Source organism: Neomonachus schauinslandi, chromosome 1, assembly GCF_002201575.2.
Source record: "Neomonachus schauinslandi chromosome 1, ASM220157v2, whole genome shotgun sequence".
NCBI lineage: Eukaryota > Metazoa > Chordata > Mammalia > Carnivora > Phocidae > Neomonachus > Neomonachus schauinslandi.
Genome location: NC_058403.1, coordinates 84,932,715 through 84,951,707, shown reverse-complemented (window position 1 = coordinate 84,951,707; position 18,993 = coordinate 84,932,715). Strand labels below are relative to the sequence as shown.

The following is an 18,993-nucleotide window of genomic DNA, read 5'->3' as shown; positions in this document are numbered from 1 at the left end:
GAAAGAAATTTTTTCATGGCCTCAGCATCCCAGTTATGATGCCCTGTAACCCCTTTGCTCTCTCTGTAATTCCTTGGGAAGTGCTGAAGATCCCTCCCTGGGAACTCTGGAGACTTCTGTTTGCAGGGAGAGGACTCTATCCTTATGCCCTATTATATAGACCAGGACTCTCTAATGAGTGGGGAGGAGAGGAGAGAGATTCAAAAGGGGAAAGAGGGTAGGAGAAAACACCCAATTATGTGAAGACCTTTCTCAAACTACACCCACCTCGTGAAGACAGCAGTACCTGGCCCACCCCCACTCCAATGCCTTGACTCCTAGATTGAAGCACTGTTAATTACTGTTATACCCTTCAGGTGTGTAAGGGAAGAAGCATGGTTGATAACCACTGATTCAACTAAATAACCTCATCAGTGGTTCTCAACGTGTGGGGACCACCACCAGCAGCAGCAACATCACTGAGGAACTTGCTAGAAACGCACACTTTTAGGCCCTTTCCCAGGTCTAAACAACAAACTCGGAGGGTGGAGCCCAGCGATCAGTGCTTAACAAACACTCTGATTCTGGTGCCTCCTACAGTCTGAGAAACACAGTCTAAACTCGTTTACATAGGAAACAAATCTAAAACCATTTGATTGAGGGAAGGTTCAAGAATGTGTGTTCATTTAGGGGCGCCTGGGGGGCTCAGTCGGTTAAGCATCCAACTCTTGATTTTGGCTCAGGTCATGATCTTGGGGTTGTGGGATCGGGGCTCTGCGTTCAGCATGGAGTCTGCTTGAGGTTCTCTCCCTCTGCCTCTGCCCCTCCCCCCCTCTTTCTCTCTAAAATAAATAAATGAATCTTAAGTAAATAATTCTGGGGCGCCTGGTGGCTCAGCTGGTTGAGCATCTGCCTTGGGCTCAGGTCATGATCCCCGTGTCCTGGGATCGAGCCCCACATCGGGCTCCTTGCTCAGTGGGAAGCCTGCTTCTCCCTCTCCCACTCCCCCTGCTTGGGTTCCCTCTCACGCTCTCTCAAATAAAATCTTTACAAAAGTTCCAAAAAAACCCTAAATGGCATTTATATTATCTTCCTGGTCAAACAAAACATCTAAATACTTTAAAAAAAGAAATCATGTAGTTGGAATACATGATTGTAGAAAAAAATCATTCCCATTTTTATCAGTTTTTAAATAGGGCAGAATTATTTCCCACATCTGAATTGTGAAAATTTTTTGAATTTTTTTTCTTGAGGAATGCCTTCAGAATGGGAAGAGAAAAAAAGAGACGCTCCCCATATAAATTTCCTATTTCTCAAACACAACTTAAAAATATTTTTACAAAGAAATCATTAACAATTTCTTGACATATTTCAGGTGGTATCTTCTCTTTCCTCAAGGGAACAATGCATCTGGCAAAAACTTGAATTTTTTTGGCAGCCATCACCTTCTTTAAAATAATCTGTATTTGGTCTTGCTTTTACTCTTTAAGAATATAAGAATGAAATAAACTCGAGTTGAAAGGATAGCTTAGGAACCAGCTATCTTCTATCAGGAAATACCCAAGACACCTGAAAAGAGAGATACTTAAGGTTTTTAATTAAAGCTTAAATGCATTAATCTTTGCTAAAGTAGTGAAGTGTGTGAGAAAATAGCTGCCAATAGTGTTTCATGTATCTCTGGAATTAAGAAAGGGACTTTAGATTCTCAACTGCCAAAAGTAGCTCTTAATACATTTTTTCTTAAAAAAAAAATCTTGTGATTTAGTTTTCTTAACAAGTCACAACATGATCAGTCCACACAGTCAGAAATCAACCAACAAGAAAACAAGCTCTTTATCCAGGTATCATAAACAGATCCACTGAGGGTGAACACTTTGGATAAGAATCAGGGGGTCTCAGGGCGCCTGGGTGGCTCAGTCGTTAAGCGTCTGCCTTTGGCTCAGGTCATGGTCCCAGGGTCCTGGGATCGAGCCCCACATCGGGCTCTCTGCTCGGCGGGAAGCCTGCTTCTCCCTCTCCCACTCCCCCTGCTTATGTTCCCTCTCTCGCTGTGTCTGTCAAATAAATAAAAATCTTAAAAAAAAAAAAAGAATTAGGGGGTCTCTCATTGAACAGGATTTGTCATCTTGGCAGAAATCTAAACTGAGGTGGTAAATTCCACGGCCCAATAAAATGTCATGCATAAAAGTAAAAAAAATGGAGAGGTATTCATGGAATTAAAAGCAAATGGATTTTGTTGTTTCATTCCTACATTTTACATTTTTACATTTGTGTGTTATAAATAGAACATGTGTGACAACTGTCGTGTTTTAAACTATTTGCCATTTATAAAAGCTGAGCGTTTCATCATAAATTCTTTAGGTTTAATTTTTAAATTACAAATTATAAAAGTATCCTTTAAATCAAGGAAAAGAAGGGAAGACCTCTTTGAGGCAAAAGTAGTAACAAAACCTAAAATTATAATAATATCAGGTACTACAGAAAAACCTGATGCACAGTTTATCTTTTAAATGCAGAGTGCGGGCGCCTGGGTGGCTCAATTGGTTGAGCGAGCGACTGTCTTCGGCTCAGGTCATGATCCTGGAGTCCTGGGATCGAGTCCCACATCGGGGGGGGGGGGGGTCCCTGCTCAGCAGGGAGTCTGCTTCTCCCTCTGACCCTCCCCCCCCTCATGTGCGCTCTCTCTCTCTCTCTCTCAAATAAATAAAATCTTAAAAAAATAAAATAAAATAAATGTAGAGTGCACGTGTCTCCATTCTTTTAGTGTATCCTGCCTACAGAAGAAATGAACACTATCCCGACCTACTGTCAATCCAAATTGTCATGTGATTCATTCTTCCACTCAACAAATGTGTTGAACGCCCACCCTCCACTAGGCACCCCCACACACCGACCCACCCCGATCAGAAAAGTTCATCTTCTCACGAGAAACTAATAATAATTATATCAGGATGGAAGGGCTGCAATAGAGCACATATTTAAAATGTTATGTCACCAAAACCAAATGTTTCATGGGAATATGACTGAACTTACCATACTAAGGATTTCCCTTAAACTGAAACTGTTTCTAGTATGCTTATATTTTTAGCTGCACTACTTCTTAAAGCAACACGTTCTATGAATTCACTGGCAGCTATATAAAATGGCAGGGAATTTCCTTTACTTAGTCCTAAAACTACCTTCTCTAAGCTGAGAAGCCTCTAATTTTAGTATTTCTAAGACTCTGTGACTCAGACATTAGGAAAATAAATTATGAGTATGTAAATTACAAATCACAACCTTCTCAGACTGTCTTTTCTCAGATGACTTCACTCAAGTATTATTACCTCTTGGATTTTTTTGATAGGACCACGTATGGTTCATCTCTGTATCACTAAGTCACAGTCTTAGATCACTTTAAAGTCACATAATTTGGTTTTTTTTAACCAAAAACAATCCCTTAAATTTACCAGAATTGGTTACATATTACTCTTGATTATATCTAAAAAATATTTAAATAAACCCCCCCACTAAAGGATGAAAATATGACAATAGTGGCTATCAGAATTTCATCCAACAAATGTTTCTAAGTGCCCATCCAATAAATATTTATACGTTTATAAATGTTTATAAGGCATCATGATCTAGCTTATTTGCTAATTTGGCTTCACGGGACAAAATGTGACATGCAATTAACATATTCATGGGAAGGCAGCTAGCTACAACTCCATGTGTTCACAGCTTTAATAAAAGTAAAATATCTTTTTTTAAAAAAGTAAAATTATCTTAAAGTTACCAATAGTAACTAGAAATAGAGTACATTATTCGGTGTCTTTCTCCCACCCAGTACAGATCTTTTTTTCTAACATAAAGCCATTAATACTGAGGCAGAAGGTAAAACTTTGGAGGTTTTACTAATTAAAAAGCAAATGCACCTATGTGGTATTGGTATGAGATGAACAGATATCCATCAATGCTACTCCAGGATCACACTTTATCAAAATATCATACGATTGCTTTCTTGGGTTTAGACTAACAGCTAATAACCCACACTAGCTATCTGTGATTCCACTCCATGCTCAACTCCCTCCCCCACCAAGGTTCTCAAAAGCCATCAATCCAAGGGGTCTTCTCTCTCCCAGGTGGCTTGAACTGTGTTTTAGCAGCACTCACCCTCACATACACCAATATTGCTCTTCAGCATCGCTGAAGAAACATACATTAATCCTGATGCTTCACTAGCCTTTCATGATGTGTCTCACCATCATCTCTAAAAACTTTGCAAAGATGTTTCCTCACTGAAAATTAGCACATAACCATGGGTGAAATTTACATAGCAACATTTCTCTCCTTCTTTATACCCTAAGTCACAGAGGAGTATTTGTGTGTGTTTTTAAGTGTTTTCCCCCCAAAAGCTTCCCTAGTGGCACATAAATAATGAAATAATGAAATCCCTTGATAAGTTTTAATTCCCATAAACGTTAACATACAACCATGAAAACTAATATCTAAGTTTAAAAAAAATTTTTTTTAATAAGTAGGCTACTGCTTAATTTTTTTTTTTAAGATTTTATTTATTTATTTATTTATTTGACACAAAGAGACACAGTGAGAGAGGGAACACAAGTAGGGGGAGTGGGAGAGGGAGAAGCAGGCTTCCCGCCGAGCAGGGAGCCTGATGCGGGCGGGGCTCCATCCCAGGACCCTGGGATCATGACCTGAGCCGAAGGCAGACGCTTAACCGACTGAGTCACGCAGGCGCCCCCTACGTTTAAAAAATTTTTAAATACCAACTGCTTTTGCTTTTTATATCATATGACAAGACCACATTTTTTTTCTTAAATGTTTATTTATTTAAGTAATCTCTACACCCAACGTGGGGCTCAAACTCACGACCCCAAGATCAAGAGTCTCATGTTCTTCCGATCGAGCCAACCAGACGCCCTAAAACCACATTTTTTCAAAAAGTTTATTCCTACTCCCACAACAGCTTCCCCAGAGACCCATTTCGTAAGTAACGCACATAATGAAGATCCCTTGTTGACAAACTTCAATTTCCTTAAATAATTAGCTGTCCTCCATTTTTCTATTAAGTACATAATTTAATTTACAGAAGTCTAGAAAATAAAAAAATGTTTAAATTATTTCCTTATAAAAACATGGTCACTATAAGCCTTGTTAACTATCCTAAATACAATGTATAATCTATGTTGCATGCCAGTTAGACAACAAAGTCTCATTCAGCTTAAGGTGTTATTACTGGGTTTTTGATTTTACATTACTAAATAGTTAAAGCCCAAATTTCACTCTTTAAACAATTCCAGGGTAAGGGTGTGTAGGTGGGGAACTCATAAAAACTGAAGGGGAAAAGAAAAATGAGTCAGCCATTGCTACATGTTATCATAACAAAAATACCAAAATCCCTCCACACAAGCCCAGGGACCACTGTCCTCACCTTTGTCTATTCCAAAGCAGTGTTCTCTCTCTACGGTACAGATTCTACCAATTTCTCCATCGCTAAAAATGTATTACAAGTTAGAAGATGAAGAAGAAACAGTAAGACTTCTAAAAACATAGAATTTTTGCATAAATAAGAACGAACGTTTAAGGACCGTCACTCTTCAGTTGTTTTTAACAAAAAAGTTACAAACATAAATCAACAGGAGAGCAAATATGGTAAATCCATACAATGAAATATTACGTAGCTGTGAAGAGGAGAACTTCAGAGCTCTAAATACTTGCAAAGATGCCCAGCACTGACAGCCCCTGAGCAAATGCTTTCTTTTGGGGTTCCAACCGTAAGGTAAGCATTTTGGTGGGAGGACGCCCTTACCCAGCAAGGTATATACTAAGCGTCCTTGGTAATAACCAAACAGTGCAGGAAACAACCCTGCTAAAGCCAAAACTGGGTAGGAGAAGAGGGGATATTTAAGCTATGTACTGCCTTAAATATTAAAGATGGACATTAAGAGAAACTTTACATTTATGTTATTTTAGCAAGTCCGTAGTACACGAGTGTTAAAATCATTTAATGTGATTGCTACTGCAAAACAAATTAAGTAAGATGTAACTTTGAACAATTCCAGAAGGCTCTCCCTAATGCGTACTGGAAAAATGGTATTGAGGAACATATACTGTAAACTTACCAAGCATTTTTTATTCATCACTATTGCACCAAAGGAAATTCTTTGGTACTTGTGCCGTCCCTAGGACAATAGGAAGGCTGTCGGGTAGCACAGTAATTAAGAGTGTTGCCTGTACTACCCAACTGTTGGGGTTTGTATGGGCTTCTCACTGGCATATGTTAACTGACATATGGAAAAGTCAAAAGACTAACTGAAATTAATAGTAGTTGAGAAAAAGGTGTCTGTGAACTAAAAATGGAAAAATACTGAAAATATTTTAAGAGGGGGCGCCTGGGTGGCTCAGTCATTAAGCGTCTGCCTTCGGCTCAGGTCATGATCCCACGGTCCTGGGATCAAACCCCGCATTGGGCTCCCTGCTCAGTGGGGAGTCGGCTTCTCCCTCTCCCTCTGCCTCCCCCTGCTTGTGTTCTCTCTGTCTCTCTCTCTCTCAAATAAATAAAATCTTTAAAAAATATTTTATTTTTATTTTTTTAAAGGTTTTATTTATTTATTTGAGAGAGAGAGAGAGCATGAGACGGGGGAGGGTCAGAGGGAGAAGCAGACTCTCCGCCGAGCAGGAGCCCGATGCGGGACTCGATCCTGGGACTCCAGGATCATGACCTGAGCCGAAGGCAGTCGCTTAACCGACTGAGCCACCCAGGCGCCCTTAAAAGAAAGAAGTATACTTAAGCAGGAATTATTTTAAATAGTCAAAACATTTTGGAGCTAGTTTTTTGTTTTTTTTTTTTTTACATCCTAAACCAGATCTCTCTTTAAATAGTGTCCTTTTTCTTGTCATTCTTTCCAATATTAATATGGTTAATTTAGACGCTTACCAAAAATTAAAATTTTTTAATCTTTGTAATTTAAAAGTTAATTATCCAGTTTGTGGTCAAGATTTTTCCCTTTTTGTTTCTTCCTAGTGACCTACTGTACTCGTCTGGCTGCTTATCAGGATTACATCCACCAGAGGGCAGACAAAAGAAAGATGAAGCTGGGAAACAAAATTAACTTGTTAGCTTCCAGAGAAGCTTTAGCAGTTATCACCAAGAAACTTTACATTATAGGATTCTCTGAGACAATCTTCTCCATTTGAAACAGTATTAGTTAAAACACAGCAAAAAAGCTGGAATATATTAATTCATGCATTTACTCATTCATTCAACAAATATCTGAGTTCCAACCACATGCCAGACACATTCCAGGCTCTAGGGATTCAGCAGTAAACAAAACAAACAAAAGGCTCTGTTGTCATGGAGCTTTATTCTATATCTGTCTAGGAGATAGATAATAAAGCACATAAATAAACAACAATTTCAAGTACAGATAAGTACTATGCAGGAGAAAAAAACCTGCAAGAAGTCAGCAACAAGGAAGGCTATTTTTAAATAAATTAATCTGTAAAGCCTGAATGAAATGATCAAATGAGTCATGCCTTAAATGGGAGAAGAGCATTCCAGGAAGAATAAACAGTAAATGCAAAGGTCCTGAGGCAGAAACTAACCTGGCATGCTAAATCAACAACAGAGAGGATAGTGAGGCTGGAGGGGAGGGAGCAAAGCAGAAAAGATTAGAGGGGGTGAGCAGGAGACCAACCATGTAATCATGTGGGCCTCCTGACCACAGTAAAAACTTCAGATTTTATCTCATAGTAATGGGTTCTGCTGCCTGAGATTGGAAGCTGAAAGACCAGTTAGGAGCTACTGCTGTAGTCCAGGCCCAGGAAGATGGTGGTTTGACACAAGGGTGGTGGCAGTAGAAACAATAAAAAATAGCCAAATTAGAAATAATAGTAAGTTAGAACCCATTAGAGTTGCCAATGGGGGAATAGATGTAGGATGAGTGAAACAGGAGAATTAAAGATTATTCTTAGAATTGTTAGCCTAAGCAACTGGGTGGATGATAACACCATTTTCTGAGAGTAAGAAGCTATCGCCAGTGGAGCAGGATGAAAATCAGAGTCCATGTCCCAGAAGCCAAGGGAAAATTGCTTCAGCCGGAAGGAGTTCTCCACTACCCGTGTGAAAGGTGGCCAAGAGATCTAACGTGGCAAGACTGATGTCACTGGTGACCTTCGAGAAGAATGGTTTTTTCACAGCACAGGAAGGATAAAGCCACTCTGGAGTGGGTTTAGAAGAGGGGAGACGGGGAGTTGAGGAGTAGATACAGCCTACATGGAATCCTTCAAAGATTTTTTGTTGTTGTTTTTGGACACAAAGTAGCTTTATTATTTTTTGAAGTTTTATTTTTAATATTTCATTTTTCAAAATTTCAAACAAAGCTGAAAAAAGTAGTATGGTGAATAAATACTCTTAGACCTTTCACTTAGGTTCACTAATTATTAATATTTGCCACGTTTGCTTTATCATTCTCTCTTCATATGTAATAATTATTATTGCTTGTCCATTCTGAGAGTAAACTGAAGATATTTTGACCATTTACTCCTAATAACTCACTGTGTATCTTCTAAGAACAAGGGCATTGTCTTATATACCAGAGTACAATGACCAAATTCAGGGAACTTAATATTGATGCAATACTATTTTTTTTTAAAGATTTTATTTATTTGACAGAGAGAGACACAGCGAGAGAAGGAACACAAGCAGGGGGAGTGGGAGAGGGAGAAGCAGGCTTCCCGCTGAGCAGGGAGCCCGATGCGAGGCTCGATCCCAGGACCCTTGGACCACGACCTGAGCCGAAGGCAGATGCTTAACGACTGAGCCACCTAGGCGCCCTGCAATACTATTATTTAATATTCACTACTTATTCAAATTCTGCCAATGTCCTGATGTCAGTTAGATTTTCCAATCCAAGATCCAATCTAGGATTATGCATTGCACTTTGTCAGGTCTCTTAAACTATCTTTATTTCTTTTTTTAGCATTCTTTCCTTTTTTTTTTTTAAGATTTTATTTACTTGAGCAAAAGAGTGCACACACTAGAGAGAAAGAGAGAGAGAAAAAGAGAGAAAGAGAGCACATGTGCACAAGCAGGGGGGAAGGGTAGAGGAGAGGGAGAAGCAGATTCCCTGCTGAGCAGGGAACCCTGCCGGCCGGACTCAATCCCAGGACCCTGGGATCATGACCTGAGCTGAAGGCAGATGCTAAACCGACTGAGCCACCCAAACGCCCCAAGCTTCCTTTAATCTAGAACACTTCCTTTGCCTTTGTCTTTCATGACATTAGCATATTGGAAAAGTCTGTAGAACGACCCTCAATTAAGGTCCCTCAATTGTTTCCTCTATGTAGATTTTGGTCATGCATTTTAGAAAAACCACAGAAAAGTAACGATGTCCCCAGTTCAAGCACATCAAGAGGAACCTGTTTTGTTGTTGTTTTTAAGATTTTATTTATTTATTTGTCAGAGAGAGAGAGCGTGCGCAAAAGCAGGGGGAGCAACAGAGGCAGAGGGAGAAGCAGGCTCCCAGCTGAGCAGGGATCCCTGCCTGATGCGGGGCTGGATCCCAGGACCCTGGGATCACGACCTGAGCTGAAGGCAGACACTTAACCAACTGAGCCACCCAGACGCCCCAAGAGGAACCTGTTTATCCCGCTACTGGTGATGTTAACTTTCATCACTTGGTTGAGGTGGCGTCTGCCTGATTTCTGCACCGTGAAGTATTCCTTTTCCCCTCGGTCATTAATCTCTGGAGAGACCACTGGAAACCGTATTAGTCCCCTTTTCCCCATCCAATTTTCTCCATTAGTGATGCTCGCGAATCAACATGACCATGATGGTTGTAAACCAGTCACCCTTCTAATTCTATTGCACTTTCTACATTTTTACTGGCAGTCAACTGAAAATGCTTTCTCCTTTTCCTTTATTATAAACTTGTGGATTCTTATTTTTTATTCAATGGGTTATAATCCGTTACTATCATTATTCATTTTTGGCTCAAATTTTCCCAGATTTGGCTGTTCAAGCTAGTTCCTATGTCCTTTTGATGTGCTACCACCATTTGGGGGAATACTTCCTAATGTTGTGTTCTAGGCTCTTCTACTTTCCCTGCCCCAGCCCTGGAATCAGCCATTTAGATCTGGGCACCACTTGTGCTCACTGCTACTAGGGTGTCATTGCTTCTAGACCTTTCCATCACACAGAGCTAGGAAATATGTAACTCTAAATCCAATCCAACACCAAAGAGTGCTTCACTGCCTTCTTCCATTTCGTATCTTTATTTCCCTTCTCCCACAGTGAAAACCCTACCTCAAAAAATATCAATGAATTTGGGGCACCTGGGTGGCTCAGTCGGTTAAGTGTCTGGCTTCAGCTTGGGTCATGATCTCAGGGTCCTGGGATCGAGCCCCCCATTGGGCTCCTTGCTCGGCGGGGAGCCTGCTTCTCCCTCTCCCTCTGCCTGCTGCTCCCCCTGCTTGTGCTCTCTCTGTAAAATAAAATCTTTTTTAAAAATCTACGAATTTACTCATTTGCTCATTTCTATGATACATACAAAATAGTCCAAGACTTGCTATATCTCTATCACTATAAAAAACCAGTTTACTACAAAGGACTCAAGATTTTTTTTTTTTTTTGCAGTCCTTTCTCTAGATTAAAGGTAGATAGTCAAAGTGGTGTATTAAAAACTTACTTGGATTTTTCTTTTCTTCAGAGAATTCATGTTATTCATTGAAATATAGTTGGTTCCTTTGTTCCTGTTTGTATTAAATTTTGGAGGATTTTTCTTTCAAACTTGTTAATTTTATTTTTGAACATATAAAACATAAACAAGTTTCCAAAACTATACAAAAAGATAAAATCACAGCAGTGCTGTTCCCTCCATTATGCCTTCTACTCAGTTCCTACCCACCCCCTGTAGGTAACTAATTATTTCTGGTTATCCTCTCCTGTATTTATTTTTATTCTCTCAAAAAATTACATTTTCAAAAAAAAAAAAATGCTTTCTCAATGTGGAGCCAGAGACATGGGGCAGAATAATAGGTCAAGAAAAGAATTTTAAGATGGGAGACACAGGAGCGCCTGGGTGACTCAATCATTTGCCTTCGGCTCAGGTCAGGGTCCTGGGATCGAGCCTGAATTGTCCTCCCTGCTCAGCAGGGAGCCTGCTTCCCCCTCTCCCTCTACCTGCCATTCCCCCTGCTTGTGCGCGCTCTCTCTCTCCCTGACAAATAAATAAATAAAATCTTTAAAAGAAATATCTTCTGGTTTAATTTGAGGAATATCAGAGGGTTCCCATATTTCAAAAGACACGTCATACTGTTTATAACCTTCCAAAATAGTATCTACAGCTCTAGAAAACCCACATTAAAATGGGGTTATTATTTTGGAAGGATAATCAAGTTTTCATTACCTATTAACGTCAACAGGAGAAAATCTGCCCTCGCAAGAGGGAGGTCTCGAACTTTGAGTGAGCCAGACATTGAACCAGGAACAGAGAGGTGAGAGAATGGCTGACATGAGGATTTGCACAATAACACAGACGGATAGTAACAACCATGCTGGAAAAACAAATCCACATCTCTGGCATGTCTTGGAAAATTTACAAATATGCTAACGAGTAACTGAGGGTCATTCCTCATGTCCTGGCACAAAGTCAATGTGGCACAGAGGAAAGAACGTGGACTTCAGATTCTGAGAGGTCTGGCCTTGAATCCCAGTTGAGTGACTAAACAGCTACATGACCACAGGCAAGTTATTTTAGATTTCAGGGGCATAGGTTCCTTACCTGTAGAACTGGAGAATGCCTCCTTTGCCAAGTTCATGTGAGATGTAAATAGAATAATGTATAGCATCACCCCTGGCCCAGAACAAATGTCTAATAATTAGTCCCTACAACAAACCCAGGTTAAACCAGCCAGCAAGGTAAAGAAACTAGTAACAAAGTGTACTTTAGTAACATGCCTGAAAGAGAAATCACACCATCTCAGGCCGTACTTGGTAAGGGCAGAAAAATGTCCGATACTTTGTTCCAATTCTCAATTTTCAAAATGTCCCAGAATCTATTTTTAAAGTGTAAAAATATGTGCCGCCATACTAAAGTGCCAATGACTTAAACAATTCTGGGGAGATGTTGATCAAATGGTACAAACTTCCAGTTATAAGCGAGTACGCTCTGGGAATATAAGGTACAGCATGGATACTACTGTTAACAACACTGTATTCTGTACTTGAAAGTTGCTAAACACAGCCACAGGCACACACAAGTGATGAATATGTTAACCAATCTTACTATGGTCATCATTTTGCAATATATATGAATATAAAGTCATCACGTTGTTTACTTTAAACTTATACCATGTTGTATGTCAGTTGTATCTCAATAAAGCTGGAAAAAATAATAAAAGAAGCAATTCTACAGGTTAACAAAGACCAATGACTCAGAATAACCCCCTAAACAATGCTTATGGCTCACAGAGATGAACCTGAATGTATTGCAAGCCACGGTAACCAATTTTATAATTTAATAAATGTGTATACACAAGATAGTTAACCGCGTTCAATAAAACAGTATTTTAAAAGCTTCTGTTTCAGTTTCAAATTCATCTACAAACCAAAATGCAACACGGAAAATCTTAAAATGATCTTTAGCCAAATACTGAAATATACAATAAACTTTCAGAGCCGCGGGTCGGTAATAACCCAAAAGCTCCACACTAAAGAGTCTTAAAATGTACAATGGCAAAGAGACTCAAAGCATACAATTTTATGTATCCAAACTGTCCTTTTCCTCCACGACTAGAAAAGACTTCCCTTTCATCTTAAATAAGCAGTGTGTGCTCTGTGTTCTAGAAGATGTACTCAAAGGTCACAATCTCAGTTTGCAACACGAAGAAGGAATGATAATAAAGCGTTGTGATCAACAATTAAATCTGAAATGTCTTAAGAAAACTTCCCAGCAGGGTGCTAATCTACACGCCGAGCTATTCTGCCAGTGGGCGAAAGAGAAAAAGATGTATCCACATCCTCTACCAAAAGAGAAAGGGAAGGAATGGGAGAAAAGGGAAGAGAGACACCGAGAGAGAGAGAGACAGAGAGAGCGAGATGCAAAATAACAAAGCATCGCTTCTATAAACAAATGAAAGTCTGTTCTTAAACTTTTGGAAATTCAGTCTTCCCTTACCGTATAGAAATAAATATCAAAGTAGAAGGCAATCATTTGTGTTCTGAAGCAGAAAAAGAATGTGGAGAGAAAAGGAAAACATTTTATCATGTACAGAATTTACAAGAATTCATAATCCATTACCCCGCGCCCCAATACTGGACATATCATTTCCAAAACAAATTTAACACGCAACCACTAGTCTCATTTTTAGCACTCAGCGTAAAACTTTTATGAGCTACCCAATAACCCTTCTGGGCAGTCCCGAATAACCGCTATTTTCAGGGCAGCCAGGAGCTCGCGCTCTGAGTCGCCCGGCGAGGCCTCGGGGCGTAGGGACCGACCTGGGGGTCTGGAGGCCGAGGGACTCCAGGCCGCCCCCTCGCCTCCCAGAGCGAGCAGTCCCAGCCGCCCAGGAAGTGCCCGAGGCGGCGGCCGAGGGGCTGGCCCCCGCGCGGGAGCACACCGCGACCAAGGCGCGCCCGTCCCGTCCCTGCCGGGCAGGCTCCGCCGCCCAGGGCGCCCGACCCGGCCAGCCCCACGCCACCACCGGGCGGGGTTCCGCCGGGGCGGCCCCGAGGCGCCCCACGCCCCCTGCGGGAAGCCCGGGATCCCCCCGCTGGGCGCTCCGACGAGCCGCGGCGCGTGCGATCGCCGCCTACCTGGAGGGAGCTCGGGTCCGCGTCGACCTGCCGCTGCCTGAGTCCGCGGGGAGCTCAGCAGCCCCTCGAGCGCGGAGCCGGCGTGCAGAGCACAGCGCACCGCCGAGACCAGCGCCGCGGAGATCCGCCGGCCACACCCAGGCCCGCACCGCCCAGCAGCCAACTCCGCGGCGCGCCGGACCCGGGGCGGGGACGTGGCTCGAGGCGCGAGGCGCGAGGCACGAGGCGCGCGGGCCCGCTGGGGACGCGCCGCGGGCACGCGCGCACCCTGGAGCGCGCGTCGCCGGGGCGGGGGCCGGGGGGCGAAGGCAGCGGGCGCAGCGCGCAGCTTCTGCTTCCTATTTTCTCTCTCGTTTCCTGCTAGAAAAAGAAGAAAAACATTAATTCCCAGGCAGTTTCGTTTTCTTGTCCTTGTGGCGCCTGGACGCCGGAGCACACTTCTCAGTTGCGCCCAAGTGGTGTGGCCGATTTCCTTCCTGGCACCGCAGAAGCCTCAATTTGCTCGTGGGCAGGATGGGGGGCTGACGTAGAGGACCCCAAGGTCCCGTTTAGGTTTAACAGTCTGGAATTTATGTTTAAGAAAGTAAACTGGAGCCCAGAGTCACACTAAATTGCGTTGGAATCCCAGCTCTACCATCGCTGGTCGGGTGACCGTGTACGTCTCAGGGACTCAGCTCGGTCATGGGCAAAATAGGGATGATACCTGCCTCATAAAGGTGCTAAAATATTAAATGAGATACGGTTTGCACAGAGCCTGCCTCTAAATAGATGACCAATCCTTGGAAGTTATTGTTACTGATGAAACGAGGCCTTTCCGATAACCCTGGCAAGTCGCTCATCTCTGCATGAGTTAAACATCATATGCATCTCAACCGACTTTTTCTTTCACATTTCTCCGGGTGTTTTATGTTTAAAATGTCATAAAATGAATGCAACTACCCAATTTGCTTCCTCTGAAGTCAGTACCGCCCGGGAGCAGTTTTCCTCTCCCCACCCCCATCCTTCTTCTGAGTTAATTCCAGTTTGACAGTCTGTTGCTATAGCATTCCTTCTCTGACGTCAAACAATTTAAAGAAACCGCCCTGGGTAACGAATACTGCCGAGGAGTTCTTTGTGGAGTTTCTGTGCTGGAGAAAGGTTTGAACAATGTGAGAGAACTTTAACACCTCCGCAGCTTTGCATTCCTTCCTGGTCGGCAGCTTCCCACTATCACCTGGAATAAATCTCTTAGTACCTTAAAGGAGATGATGCCATGCGAAGCACAGTCTCATTGCGACTGTGCAGAAAATGTGGCCTTTTTGTATAAAAGCCAGACAATGATAAAAATGGAAACTGTTGTAGTGCTAGGATGATGAAATTATAGGTGTTTTTCCCAAAAATTTTTAATTTTCCCTGATGTGGGGTGCTTTTTCCATGAAGAAGGAAGGAGAAATGTCAAATATTCTACATACCAAAGTGTCGAAAAGTTGATTGAGACTTGAATGGTTTGCATCTGTCACTGTTTGCTTTAATGATTAAATCCTGAGCTTTAGGACTGTCATTTTAAAAAGGAAGCAAAGGGAAATTATTATTTAGAGAATTCCTATTATACACCTGGCTCTCTGCTTTCTTGTACTGTGCTTAGTTCTCATAGGGACCTTACAATGTGTACTTTACCCCCATTTTACAGATAAGAAAGGTATTTTCTGTCTTGTTCTTGTGCCCTGGAACTTAACAGATATTATAGGCCTTTGAGAGGTAATCTGGTTAAGTTTATTCATTGAAAAACAAGTTGCTGGTATTTAGGAAAACCTGGTGGAAATTACTGAAATATTCTATTCCAGAAAAGAATGGGGGAAATATAAATCAACAGCTCCTTACTACAAAAATCTGAGAAGATATAACAAGAATTTTACTGACCTTTGTTCGAGGATTTGAGAATAAATTACACAAAATGATGATTTCGACCTTTGTGAAAATCTGGATGCGGACAGAGAAATTACTAGAAGAATAAAGTCCAAATACGAAAGTTTAATTGTTATCCAAACTAGCCCACTTCCAAGAATATTATGTTTCTGTTTTGCCACATCTGCTGCATATTTTTCTGAAAAGAACACTTACTTATTAAAGGACAAGCCTGTATTGCAAATCTGAAAGTGGAACTGATGAAAAGAATTTCATTACCAGGAATAATTTCCTAAGAGCACAGTAATGCATCTAAGTGATCCAGCAATTAGTAATATTGCAAATGATAATGTAATCCATGTCAGAAGAAAACGAGAGAGAGGGAAAGAAAGAAAGAAAGAAAGAAAAAGAAAGAAAGAAAGAAAAAGAGAGAAAGTGTTGTGTTAATATTTTTGAAGCCTGCTGATTTGTGTAGACAATTGTAGTGATGTATCCTGCTTCTAATGCTTAAACCCGGTGTTCTTGTGTTTGGGTGCCGTCGGCTGATACTCAGATTTCTAACTCATTAGGCTCTTGTTCTCAAATCTTACTCTATTAAAAGAGGAGGATGGGGTCTGGGCTAAAGAACCTTTGAAGATAAAACTCCTGTTTCATCCTTGTGTTCCAAGTAGTGTTTAACAGAAGACCTTGCACATAGTAGGTACTCAGTGAACAAATGGATTAATGAAGGAACTTGGCCACTTTGGTTTACTCAGATAACTTTCATAGCTAACCCTACCCCCATGCCCTACTCAGAATCATAGAAAGGGAGAGAGTGATCATTATTTTTCTGGGAGTTTGCTTGTGGTTGCTTCTGCAGGGTGTTTTGTACTCCTACGATCAAGTTGGGAGAAGCTCTGCTCTTGGTCCTATGTTGAGTGAATCTGAGAATCTGGATCTCAGGGAGCTACACTAAAATTCACAGTGCCCTGGCTTTATAACCTCCGCTTTTAAATTATACCCTAGAAATCATATATTTTTTTCTGAGCCTGCTTTGCTCTCAATGACAAGTGCATTATGAAGAACAGAACTCTCAAAGTATACAAGACACCACTACTGCTCTGTTGAATGTGTTGTATGCATTCCAATTCTATTGTATTCAGGATGAGGCCAAATTTTATATGTATACAATATACTTTGTAGAACTAAAGTAACAGGTTTTCTTCCAACAACAAAATAAGTTCTTTTTAAAAGATTTATTTATTTATTTTAGAGTTGGGGGCAGGGAAGAAGGAAGAGAGAGAATCCCAAGCCGACTCCCTGCTGAGCATGGAGTCCGTCGTGGGGCTGGATCCCACAACCCTGAGATCATGACCTGAGCCGAAATCAGGAGTTGGATGCTCAACTGACTGAGCCACCCAGACACCCCACAAAATAAGTTTTAAAATATGAAATGGAAATAGTCTAATAGCATCTACAACATATTTCCTCAAGGATGTGGAAAGTGATTCCTTAAGTCAATTCTGTAAGAAGCTTATGTGTCATTTCAGACATCCTTGATCCCAAGTGGTTATGTCTAAATACTTTCCTTTTTCTCATGCACGATGCACTTCCATATTAGATCATTTTACAGCTTATGTTTTGAGATTGCCTTTGCTGTGTTCTTCTGACACTCCTGATATAAATCAGTTATAGCTCTTGCATCTTTCTTCTCAGGTTCTCTAGTGGCAATTTGGGTCTACAATCTCCATGCTCATCAGTGACCTTAGGAGAGCACTGTACTTAACTAATGATATCTGTCACAGGCATGAGAGGGGTAAGAAGCACCCGGCATATATTTATTGCCCCAGATCCTGTGGTTCAGGTCTCTGGAATCTGTTACTGGAAAGGGACAGGCAGGGTGAAAAGAACACTAAACTTCATGTCAGAAGACTTGATTCGGAGTTTTGGCTCTGATACAAAATATCTGTGTGATCTTGAGCAGATCACAACTGCACCCTGTCTCTTATTCAAATACAAAATGAGAGTGCTGGATCCGACAGGACAGGCGACTAGCACTGATGCTAGCACTCAGTCCTCTGCCCAATGTACCACCTCACTGCTCAGTCATGTGTTCTTTTGCTCTAAACTCATCCCATCCCAGGAATGCCAGGAAGGTCTCATCTGTTGGTGCTAAGGAGTTAAAACATTCTATTAGCTACCTATTGCTGTGCAAAAACCCACCCCAAAACTTAGTAGATTAGAACAACAACAATCATTTACTTTGCTCATGAGTAGCCAACTTAGCCAGGACCTGGCTGACAAACTCTTTGCTCTAGGCAGTTCACCTAGTTTGAGTTTCCTTTCAAGGTGGCTTTTATGTGGTTGGCAAGTTGGTGCTGGCTGTTGGTTGGAAGATGAGCCAGGGCTGTGTGGACAAAGACCTCCGTTCCTCTTCACATAAGCCTTTCCATGGGCTACTGTATGGAAGTCCTCACGATACACTAACTGGGTTCTGAGAGCAAGTGTTCTAAGGGAACAAGGAGGAAGCGCATAGCATTTTTATGACAGCCTCAGGAAGCACGTACTGCCGCTTTCCCCATACTCTCTTGGTGTATGCAATCTCAAATTCAAGTGGTACGGACACAGACCTCTTGATGGAGGAGTAGCAAGATAGGCTGACACATAATGTTGCAGCCATTTTTAGAAATACAGGCTGCCACAAACAAGAGTATTCGCTAACCCTGGGTTAATCTCTCATAGATTAACACAGTCTAAGAATCTGTTTTTCCATTCCTTCCTCCCATTTGGCGTTGACTTTGCTTATTTATGCTAATGTGCTCTACCCAATAGATATTTCAAACAAGGGAAAATATCTTGTTTTCCTTGCTAATTTGTTTGTTTGGCTTTGCTTTCTTTTTTTAATTTTAATTTTTAAAATTAACATACTGTAAAATTGACCTCTTTCTCTTCGTATATGGTTCTATGATTTTTTTTATGGTTCTATGATCTTAAACACTAGTACAGATTCATGTAACCACCTCTACAATGAGTATACAAAATAGTTTCATCACCCCCAAAGAACTTCCTCATGCTATCCCATTATTGTTGTTATTGTTGTTGTTGTTGTTACTAGCTCACCTCCCTCCCCTAACTCCCCTAACAATCACTGATCTGTCCTCCATCTCTATAGTTTTGTTCTTTTAAGAATATTATGTAAGTGGAATCATACCATGTGAAAACTTTTGACACTGACTTCTTTCATTCATCATAATGTCTTGTTCCTCTTTGTTGCTGAGTAGCATTCCATGGTATGAAAATTGAATGTTTGTTTATTCATTCACCTACTC

General features: G+C 41.2%; 1 protein-coding gene across 1 annotated transcript in view; it reads right to left on the bottom strand.

Moving 5' to 3' along the window:
• Positions 1-13,901, bottom strand: part of GNB4 (G protein subunit beta 4) — a 58,711-nt gene extending 44,810 nt beyond the window's left edge. Inside the window, exon 1 of the mRNA XM_021692456.2 lies at positions 13,802-13,901. The gene's annotated coding sequence lies outside the window, so the exon portion shown is untranslated. The remainder of the gene's footprint in view (positions 1-13,801) is intronic.
• Between the last annotated feature and the right edge of the window lie 5,092 nt (positions 13,902-18,993).